Raw genomic sequence first — 10,967 nt, 5'->3', positions numbered from 1 at the left:
AACAATTTGAACAACAAAATAAGTAACACGGTATTGGGTTACAACCCAGGTATAAAATAAATATTCATTAACCCACATGATATAAATAAATGATTGAATAAAGAAATCATTTGGGGAGAAGGGGTAAATCTTCCTCACAGAATATTTCCAAATATTACATATATATATATACTCTTCCTCCACCTGGAGGTAGGGAGAGCTTATTCCCCATTCTCCACCTCTGAGTGCGGGCTAGACTTAGTGATTCAATTCCAAGGAATAAAGCATAAAAAAGGAAAAAAAAATAGTAACTTTAGAGCAGAGAAACCTGGCAAACACTATTTTAACCAGGTGGTCAAGTTTGGTATCATAGGTGATAAATCATGTTAGTATCATAAATCCCCTGATATGATGTAATGAAAAGAAACCAGGACTCTGGAGAAATGATGGATTCAGAGTCTAGGGCAGGAAACGTAAAGAAGAATATACTGTGAAATCGATTATCATGGAAGAAATCGAACTGCCCAAAGGTGGGATAATTTGAACACCAGTGATATGGTTTGGCTGTGTCCTCACCCAAATCTCATCTTGAATTGTAGCTCCCATAATCCCCTTGTGTCATGGGAGGGACCTGGTGGGAGGTAACGAATCATGGGGATGGTTTTTTCCCATGCTGTTCTCAAAATAGGGAATAAGTCTCAGGAGATCTGATGGTTTTATAAAGGGTAGTTCCCCTACACAAGCTCTCTTCCCTGCTGCCATGTAAGACATCCCTTTGCCCTTCCTTCATCTTCTGCCATGATTGTGACGCCTCTCCAGCCATATGGAAGTGTGAGTTCATTAAACTTGTTTCCTTTATAAGTTATCCAGTCTTGGGTATGTCCTAATTAGCAGCATGAGAATGGACTAGTATAGTCAGTAAGGATAACAACTTCAATAAATTGAAATATATCAAATATATTTAAATCTGGAATTCATAAAAACCGACTATACATTTGATATTAAGGAAGTATTATTAACATTTTTAGGTATGAGAATGATGATTACAAGAATAATGAATGAGAATAATGACTCTTTAAAAAGAGTCACTAGCTTCCATATTCAGGAATTTTGAAATATTTATGAATAAAATATGATATCTGGAATTTAATTTACAATGATACAGGAGAGAAGGGAAGTCAGTAGAGGGTAACTTACATCACTGGCCGTAAGTTGGTTGATGAATTCATAAAGTTGATTATATGAGTCTGTCTAATTATATGTATGTTTAAATTTTCCATAATGATAATAAAATTTTGCAAGTCCTAATGAATTAATGGATCAAGGAAATGATTTTCAATGTTGAGAGACAGAGAGACAGTGTGTTTCTTCTGTAAAGTACACAACATTGCCTATTAAGTGATTTCGTTGTAATAACCAAAACAAAATCAAACAAAAGACAAATGCAAATGAAAACCAAAAAAAATTCTACCTTCAATCCTATCAGGATTCTAGCTCTTTGCTTTCTAATGCTATAGCCACTAGTTATCTGTGGCTATTTAAATGTAAATAAATGAATTACAATGGAATAAAATTAAAAATTCAGTTCCTCAGCTTCACAGGTAACATTTCCATGGCCACATAGAGAGTGTATTGGATAGTGTATAAAACAAGTCCATCATGGCAGAACGTTCTATTGGACAGGGCTTAGGCACTTTCCAGGACATATAAGGACAGAAGAGTGTATTAAATGACACCACCAGGAGGTAATCACCAAAATCTTGACCATAAGAAACACTATATGATAAACAAGCCAGTTTCTAAAATTCTTTTTAATGCAAAACAAAAGATATGACAGGGGAATCAATAGATTAAAAGAGAATTAAGAGGGGCTGGGCATGGTGGCTCATGCTTGTAATCCCAGCACTTTGGGAGGCAGGGGCTGGTGGATCACATAAGGTCAGGAATTCACGATCAGCCTGGCCAATATGGCGAAACCCCATCTCTACTAAAAATACAGAAATTTGCTGGGCTTGGTGGTGCCTGTCTGTAATCCCAACTACTCGGTAGGCTGAGTCACAAGAATCGCTTGAACCTGGGAGGCAGTGGTTGCAGTGAGCCGAAATCATGCCACTGCACTTCAGCCTGGGCAACAGAGTGGAGACACTGTCTCAAAAAGAAATAAAAATAAAATAAAGTGGAAAGTCAGCAATTTAAAAAAAAAAGAGAGAGAGAATTAAGAGATATATCCACCTATTGCAATGCATGGAATTTGAATTCTGACTCAAGTATACTGTAAAAGAAATTGTATAGTAATTAGAGAAATGTGAACACTAGCTGGAAATTTATGATATTAAGTTGTATTTTTAGGAAAAACAGTATTAAATTGTATTTTTAGGAATGACAAGTATAGTTTTAAAATCATTACAGCTGAAATGAAGGATATGAGGAATACGATTTGCTTAAAAATAATTGGGGAGAGGTGAACGTGGTTGGAGGTGTAGGTAAAAGATTAGCCATTTATTAATAATCGTTAGAGTTGGGTAATGAGCTCGTCATACTATTGTCTTTTGTGTGTGTGTGTGTGAAAAATTTCCATAATAAATATTTTTAAATCCGAATAATTTACCATGTATCAAGAAAAATTAAAACACATTAACCTCTGTAGTTTACAAATGTATTTGTTCATATTCCAATATGGGAAATGAAGATCATAGAGCAATTTTTATCATGCACCTGGGCTAAATCATACACATTGCCATAATTAAAGTGTATTTTGAGCCAGACGATGTACCTTTTCTATTTTGAATAGTGATACATAAACTGGTTAGCAGCTTGCTCCATAATTACACTGGCAGTGAAAGATGCTTATTTGATTCTACCAAATTTCCAAAAGTAGCTTTGCAATCAACTCATTGGGAAATACTAATTTGACTAAAATCTTACATTTTTTTTTTAAATTGAGTGAAAGGTAGGACAGAGGAATGTGTTAAGATGAACATAATACATAATCTATACATGAAAAAAAAGCCCCATAGCCATGGTGTACAGTTGAAGGCAGGAATTGTTTCTCGACTATGTGTGAAACATAAATAAAGCTGCAAAATAATAAAATAAAGTGGTCATCTTTTAAAAGTATCTTCTTACACATTTTATGCGCATTGTTAAAAGTTCAAACAATATCATTTAATAAATAAATAAGTGATTTCCTTCAACCTCAGTTTAAGTGGTCCCACAGCTAGTGGTCAGCAAAAAATATTTTGCTAGGTCTCCACAATTTTGTGATTATTACTTTGAGATTTCATCAAAAAAAAAAATGGAAAGACCCGGAAATACTGGGCCTGCATTCTCCAGTTCCAACAATTGGCTACAGCTGAATAGTAATAGCTCCTTTAAGATGGGGTTTGAATTCCATCCACATGCATGTGTGTGTGCACACACAGATACGTGCAATAAATGCCTTCCCACTTAGAGCAGCCAGCTTCTTTCAGTGTCTTTTTCCAACAGGCATTTGAATTTGGGAGCCCTCCTCTACTCAAAATAATGAGTGAGGTACTTTGTTCATATCTTTATAAGTCTCATCTATTAGGAAATCTCAGTCATTTCAAACTTGATTACTGTTAAGTGTACCTTAATAATATAAAGAAAATCATGTCCATGGTCTATATACTATACTTCACCTTAATTCTGCCATATGTTAATGTTATAATTAATACATACGATTTTGATAGAAATAATCTTTGTCTATTTCATTTGTTCTCTTCTTTTTCTTTCATTGGTAAAGTTTGTATTTCTGCTTGAATGGCTCCTTATATACTAATACCTTTATATAATATTCTTAGTAATTCTCTGTTTGTTCTCTACTATGAGAAATATTGAAGTTTGCTAATAACCTCTTCTTGCTTCCTGTTCTTCTACTACCCAAGCATCTGATTTGAAGTAATATCCTTGTATTTCCAGGTAATAACTGTAAGGCAGTCAGCTAGCTTATTCTCCTCTTTTTTTATGTTTATTTTTATCTAATTTTTTTTTTTTTTTTTTTTTTTTTGAGACAGAGTCTCGCTCTGTCACCCAGGCTGGAGTGCAGTGACGTGATCTCGGCTCACTGCAACCTCTGCTTCCTGGGTTCAAGTGATTCTCCTGCCTCAACCTCCTGAGTAGCTGGGGTTACAGGCTCCTGCCACCACGCCCAGCTGATTTTTGTATTTTCAGTAGAGAAAACTCTATTTTTGGTCTTGAACCCCTGACCTCAGATGATCCACCCTTCTCGGACTCCCAAAGTGTTGGGATTACAGATGTGAGCCACCGCGACTGACATCTACTTTTTGTATGTCCTTTATATGTCCTTCCCATTTTCCCATTTCCCCATTTCCCACTCCTTCTTCTTTTGTCTTTTTGTCTGTTTTTTAGAGACATAGTCCCATAGTATCTATTCACATGTGCGATCCTGGCACACTACAGAGTGAAACTCCTGGGCTCAACTGATCCTCCTGCACAAGCCCCCCTTGCAGATGGGACTACAGACACATGCCACTGTGCCCCAACTCCTAATTTTGAAAGTTGGACTCCCTTCATTATCAGAGCATATGGCAAATTACATATTATACTCTCCTTTATATCTATTGTTTATAGTCCGAGTTCCACAGGTCAATAGATATTTTGGCTCACTACCATCTCCAATGTTGATGTTTCTCTACTCATTTTGGTTGCTAGAAGCTCATTCTCCAGCAGATACTGCGGAAAGGGACATGGAAACAATATTCCTTAAGTGCTTGAATGCTTATAACTGCCTATGATCCTTGACAGTTTGCATGGACATAAAACCCTTTGGTCAGATTTTCTTTCCTTAAGTGTGCTAAATATGTCGCTCTATTATCTTCAAGCATAAAACATTACTGTAATAAGATCTGAAAACAATTTATCATTTCCCTTCTATGTCATTTGGGCTTTGTCTGGATATAAATAGAATATTTTAAAATCTTTCTTTTATGGGAACAATTGACACTGGGGATTCCAAAAGGAGGGAGGGAAGGAGGGAGGGGAGTGAGGGAGGGGAGTAAGCGAGGGCTGAAAAGCTTCCTATTGGGTACTGTGTTCACTGTCTGGATGACGGGATCAATAGAAGCCCAAACCTCAGCATCATGTTACTTACCCTTGTAACAAACCTGCACATGTACCCTCTGCATGTAAAATAAGCATATAAATTAAAAAATCTAATCTTTCTTTAAAATTCAATGGTTTTACTAGAATATATCTTAGTGTTGGCCATTTTGAGTCAATTTCTCTAGGTACATGATGTGCTTTGCAATATGTATTTTCTTTTCTTTTTTCTTTTTTTAGTGAGACAGGGTCTTGTTCTATTGCCTAGGCTGGAGTGCAGTGGTGTGATCATAGCTCACTGTAACCTCAAATCCCAGGGCTCAAAGGATATTCCTGCCTCAGGCTCCAGTACTACAGTACTCTAGTACTCTAGTACTACAGATGGGCGCCACCACACCCAGCTAATTTTTTTTTTTTTTTTTTTTTTGGTAGAGAGGGGGTTCTCGCGGTGCTGCCCAGGCTGGTCTTGCACTCCTATAATCAAGTGATCCTCCTGCCTCAGACAACCGAAGTGCTGGGATTACAGGATGAGCCACTGTGCCCAGCCACAAAATGTATTTCTCAAGTATCTTTTTATTTTAGGAAGATTTTCTTGAATCACAGGTTCCTAATATTTCTTCTGTTCCATTGCTTTGGTTTTCTTCCTTGGGTACTTCCAGTATAAATATGTAGGTTCTTTGATTATCCTCTGTATTTGATACTTTCTCTCAAATCCTTTTCACTTCTTCATTTATTTTCATTAACATTCTCCTCCTTCTTTTAATCTTCTATTTCTTTTGTTTGTTTGTTTGTTTTTTTTTTTTTTGAGACAGAGTTTCACTCTTGTTGCCCAGGCTGGAGTGCAATGGTGTGATCTCTGGCTCACCACCGCCTCCACCTCCCGGGTTCAAGTGATTCTCCTGCCTCAGCCTACAGAATAGCTGGGATTACAGGCATGTGCCACCACACCCGGCTAATTTTGTATTTTTTTAGTAGAGATGGGGTTTCTTCATGTTGGTCAGGGTGGTCTTGAACTCCCAACTCAGGTGATCCGCCAGCCTAGGCCTCCCAAAGTGCTGGGATTAGACGTGAGCCACCGCACTGGGCCCTTTTGTTTGTTTTTTAAGAGATGAGGCCTCACTGCTAATTTTCTGTTTTTATTGAGACCTTTTTTTGTTTGCTTTTGTTTGTTTGTTTGTTTGTTTGAGACAGGGTCTCACTCTGTCACCCAGGCTGGAGTGCAGCGGTGCCATCATGGCTCACTGCAGCCTTGATCTTCTGGGCTCTGGTGATCCTCCCATCTCAGCCTCCCAAGTAGCTGGGACTACAGGCATCCGCCACCACACCTGGCTACTTCTTGTATTTTTTGTGGAGACGAAGTTTGGCCATGTTGCCCAGACTGGTCTTGAACTCCTGGGCTCCAGTGATCTCTCGCCTCAGCCTCTGAAAGTGCTAGGATTATAGGTGTGAGCCACTGTGCCTGGCCTATTTGTTGTTTTTATTTGCTCTTGTGTGCCTAGTTTATGCTTCTTTAAAATTTTTAAACCTTATGTCCTTTCTCAGTTTTTCCTACATAAACTTTGTGTTTTAATAAATAAAGTACATATACACATGAGGAAAACTTCTAGGACCAAATATGTAATAGTGAAGTTACTACTGCTAAAATGAATGCTTGCCATGCATATTAAATCAAAAGAGCAGAGACTTCGAGGCACCTAAAACTCTCTAAACTTGGTACCTGGAGGTAGAAAACCATTTTATGTTTTCTTTTACCTTGTGCTGCAAAACCAAGTGAGAGCTGTGTTACTCCTTGAATTGGAGGCATGTTCCTGGTTGTTTAATTGAATCTTTCTAAGTTAATATTTAGAACAGAGACAATAGCTATAGAAGAGTTATTTCATTTAGAAATATAGAACAATATCAGAACATTAAAGAAGAGGTTACATGGAAATTCTTGTTACTTTCAAATATCAGATGCTTTCATATTACAGTAGTACAGCAGTGGAATGAACTCTACCTCCCAAAGGCTTCATTCAAAAACTTTCTGTTTGTGTTTACACTAAACCTCACCGGACTTCTGGCATAATTCCTGAGCTATGAAATCCACTTGGCTTTTTAGGTTATCAGAAACATTTATTCCGTGGTTTCCATCAATTTCAACACTGCCAGCTATTTACTCAGACAGACATTCCTTTCCGCTGTCAGCCACTTGGGAAAGTGGAGGGATTTAAGTCCTTGGGAGGCTAGAGCAGGGAGTTAAGGGGAGACTTCTATTGCCTTTGCTTCTCTCCCCAAAGATGACTGTAGCTCTACAAGGGGCTGAGTAGACAATAAAGTAGGCCTACTCCACATCTTAGTTAGCCTGGGCCACTATAACAAAAATACCATGCACTGGATGACTTAAATAACAATTTATTTCTCACAATTCTGGTGGCTGGAAGTCCAAGATCAAAGTGCCAACAGATCTAGTGTCTGGTGTGGATTTGCTTCCTGGCTTGAAGACAGCTGTCTTCTCCCGGCATCCTCAAATGGCCAAGAAAGAGAGAGAGAGTAAGCAAGCTCTACTGTGTCTCTTCTTATAAGGGCACTAATCCCATCACGAGGTCCCTACCCTCATGATTTAGTTACCTCCTCAAGACCTGCCTCCAAATATACTCACACTGGGGATTAGGACTTTAACTTATGAATTTAGGAGAGACACAAACATTGAATCCACAGCGCCTCACCTCTTATAACTTATTTTCAGTTTGCTCCTTTAAAGGTTGGTGAGTGCCTTGATGGTAGGGTATGTACATGGTAAGGAAGATCTCAGAATTGTAATGAGCTACAAGAAATGTTTTCAAGGTGGAATGATGAAACATTGTCCAGGTAAGGAGGCAGAATTGTCCAAGGTCATGGACTCCCAGGGAGCTATCAGTATGTATCCCATCTCGTGGAGCAATGTGAAGAAAACAAAGGAGAGAACAAGTATTGAGGTTTGTGCCCCACAAGGACAGGACAAGGTGCTAGGTGATGATGAGTTAATCTGATTCAGCTCTAAGGCCCAGCATAGGAACCATCCCTGGGCAATCCCTTTACCTGCGACTATACATTCTGTGGAGGCTGGCAGCTGCTTCAAGAAGCTCTTCTCTGAAGCATCCTTTCAGGACACAAGAGATTATTTCATAAGCCTTTTTCATTCTTCTCAGTCCTCTCAATCTACCATCCCTCCTTTATTTCCCTCAGATGGCTTCATTTTTCGTTTCACAAGGAAAACAGAAGCCATCCCATGACACTTTCTCAAGTTCTGGACACCACACTTAACCAAATTTCCTGTATCCTTACTGATTTCCTCCTTTTTGACTTTCTGATGGAAGAAATATCCTGCCTCTGGTCTATAGATAATTTCTTTACCTGGTTTCTGGAGTGAATGCCTTCTTGCCTTCTCAAGAAATCCACTCATTTATTTAATATTATTTATTAAGCATCTCCTTTTCATAGGGACTATGCTCCATTGAGTGACTAATCCCTTTCTCTTTTGTAGATTCAACTGATTTCCCTTCACTGGTTCCTTAGCACTTAACCATGCCTAATGCTTTCTCTCAGTTAAAAACCAACAAAACCAAAACAAAAAAAATTCCACCTTCCACCCTTAACCCTTCTTCAGCTGTTGGCTTATCTTTCTTCTTTTCTTTAAAGCCAAGCATCTCTAAAACTTTGTGTATACTTAGTATTTTCATGTCACCATCTCTCAGTCATTCTACAGCCCACAGTAGTCTATCTTTTGCTCCCATTGTTCTCACTAAATTTGCTTTCACTGTGGTCACCAACAACCTACATGTGACTAAATTGAATGGAACCATTTTGGTCCTCATCTTACTTGATCTGGATGCAGCATTTTTAAATGTGGACCACTTCTTTTTTTCACTTGGTTTTGGTGACACCACATTACTCCTATGTTTCTGGTTCATCTAGCTCAGTTTTTTTGGCAAGCTGCATTTTTGTCTGTGTTTCTCTTAAATATTGGTGTTCCTTAGGGTTTCCTACGCACTCTTTCCTTCATTGTTAGCACTCTTTATGGTTGATGCCATCAGTTCCTAACACTGTAATTGTCACGTAAGGGACATGCTTGGTATTGTATTTAGAAATGAAGTTGTTGGAGTTGCAAAGATTGTCTTGTTTAAATAGGTCTACAGGGACAAAGCAAAAGCAAAATATACTATGAACTCTGATTAATAATCTATTTCATACCAATTAAATATTAGTGGAGTGAAGGAACAAAGAGTATTACTAAGTTTATAGTTAGTGTCTTTGTCATCACAATGCTGGATATACATTACAATTTAGATGGGTAAAGTCCATTCCTACAGCAAAGATTCTAACAGATACAATTTTATGTAACATTGATGTCCTGCATAAATACATAATCATAACAAACATGAAAAACAAACTTTACATTATCTCTCGATTCTCATGCCTCAGCCTCCCAAGTAGCTGGGATTACAGGCGCCCACCACCACACCTGGCTAATTTTTGTATTTTTAGAAGAGATGGGGTTTAGCCACATTGGCCAGGCTGGTCTCGAACCCCTGACCTCAAGTGATCCACCTGCCTTGGCCTCCCAAAATGCTGGGATTACAGGCATGAGCCACTGTGCCTGGCCCAGTATTTCATATTTAAATTAATAGACACAGAACTGGTATATATAAATTGAACATAGCCTTCTCCCCATCTAGTAAGTACTAAGTATTATTTATGCATTTATGGTATCTGATTTGCAAATACTACTAAATCTTCTTTACCTTAAAACCTATACTCATTATTCTCCATTTGCTCATCCAGATAGCCTCTCTGCCCTTTTCTCCCTTGCCTTATGCCCTGGGACAGTGTCCTCTGAGGACTGTATGCTGGAAGGATACCAGCAGGAGATGGAAAACAGGAGCATAGGGTCAGGGCATGCCTCCTCTGTCCCCTTCCTGTTCAGTGCTGTATCACTGTGGCATTAGCTGTGACCTTTCCCAACTACAGGTTCTGCGGGGCAGTGACTCCCACTGGGTTCCAACAAGGTTTCCTACTCTTGACTTTTTAGTCCTAGAGCCAATAATGGTTTCCCACTGTTGTAAGTCTCCCAGCACCTCAATATTCCCTGTTTGTCTTATCAGTTCTGCCCATACCTTTGTTAAGAGTTATTTCATTAAAGTCTTAATTTTAATTCACTTAGGGTAAATTTTTTTCCTTCTGAGAACCTGACTGATTTAACAATTTTGAAAACTAGCCCAGTGCTTTGCATTCTCAAAAGCACTTATGCCAACAATTTTCTGCTTCTATTAAGGATTCTCACTGAATAACACCATGATATGGTGGGGCGGGGGGGGTCCCAAGATTTTACCTACATTTCAACCAAGGCTGAAAGTTCGGAATTTTAATTTTGTATTTTCACTATATGCTAATAGCTCTCAATTCGTATCTCTAGCCCAGATCTATCTTCTAAATTTCAGAACTATATGTTCAACTCCTCTGATTTCTTTGCTCTGATATTCCACAGACACTAAAAATTCCAATGCAATGCCTAATTCTTCTATGCCTTTTGAAGCAACTTTCTCAGCCTGCTCCCTGTCTGTATAAAGTTAGGAGCTCAGAAATGTCTTTTGTAAAAAAATTTTTAGAGACAGGATCTTGCACTGTTGCGCAAGCTGAATGCAGTTACATGATCATGACTCACCACAGCCTCAAACTTCTGAGCTCCAGCAATCCTCTTGTCTCAGCCTCCAAAGTAGGTAGTACTGCAGGCGGGTGCCATTACACCTGAATTTTTTTTTATTTTTGTACAGATAGCAGTCTCGCTATGTTGCTCAGGCTGGTCTCATACTCCTGGCCTCAAGCGATCCTCCCACTTTGGCCTCCGAAAGTGCTAGAATTACGAGTGGGAGTCACCTTCTCTGGCCCAGAAA

This window comes from Pongo abelii, chromosome 14 (assembly GCF_028885655.2).
Source record: "Pongo abelii isolate AG06213 chromosome 14, NHGRI_mPonAbe1-v2.0_pri, whole genome shotgun sequence".
Lineage (NCBI taxonomy): Eukaryota > Metazoa > Chordata > Mammalia > Primates > Hominidae > Pongo > Pongo abelii.
This window is presented reverse-complemented; position numbering follows the sequence as displayed.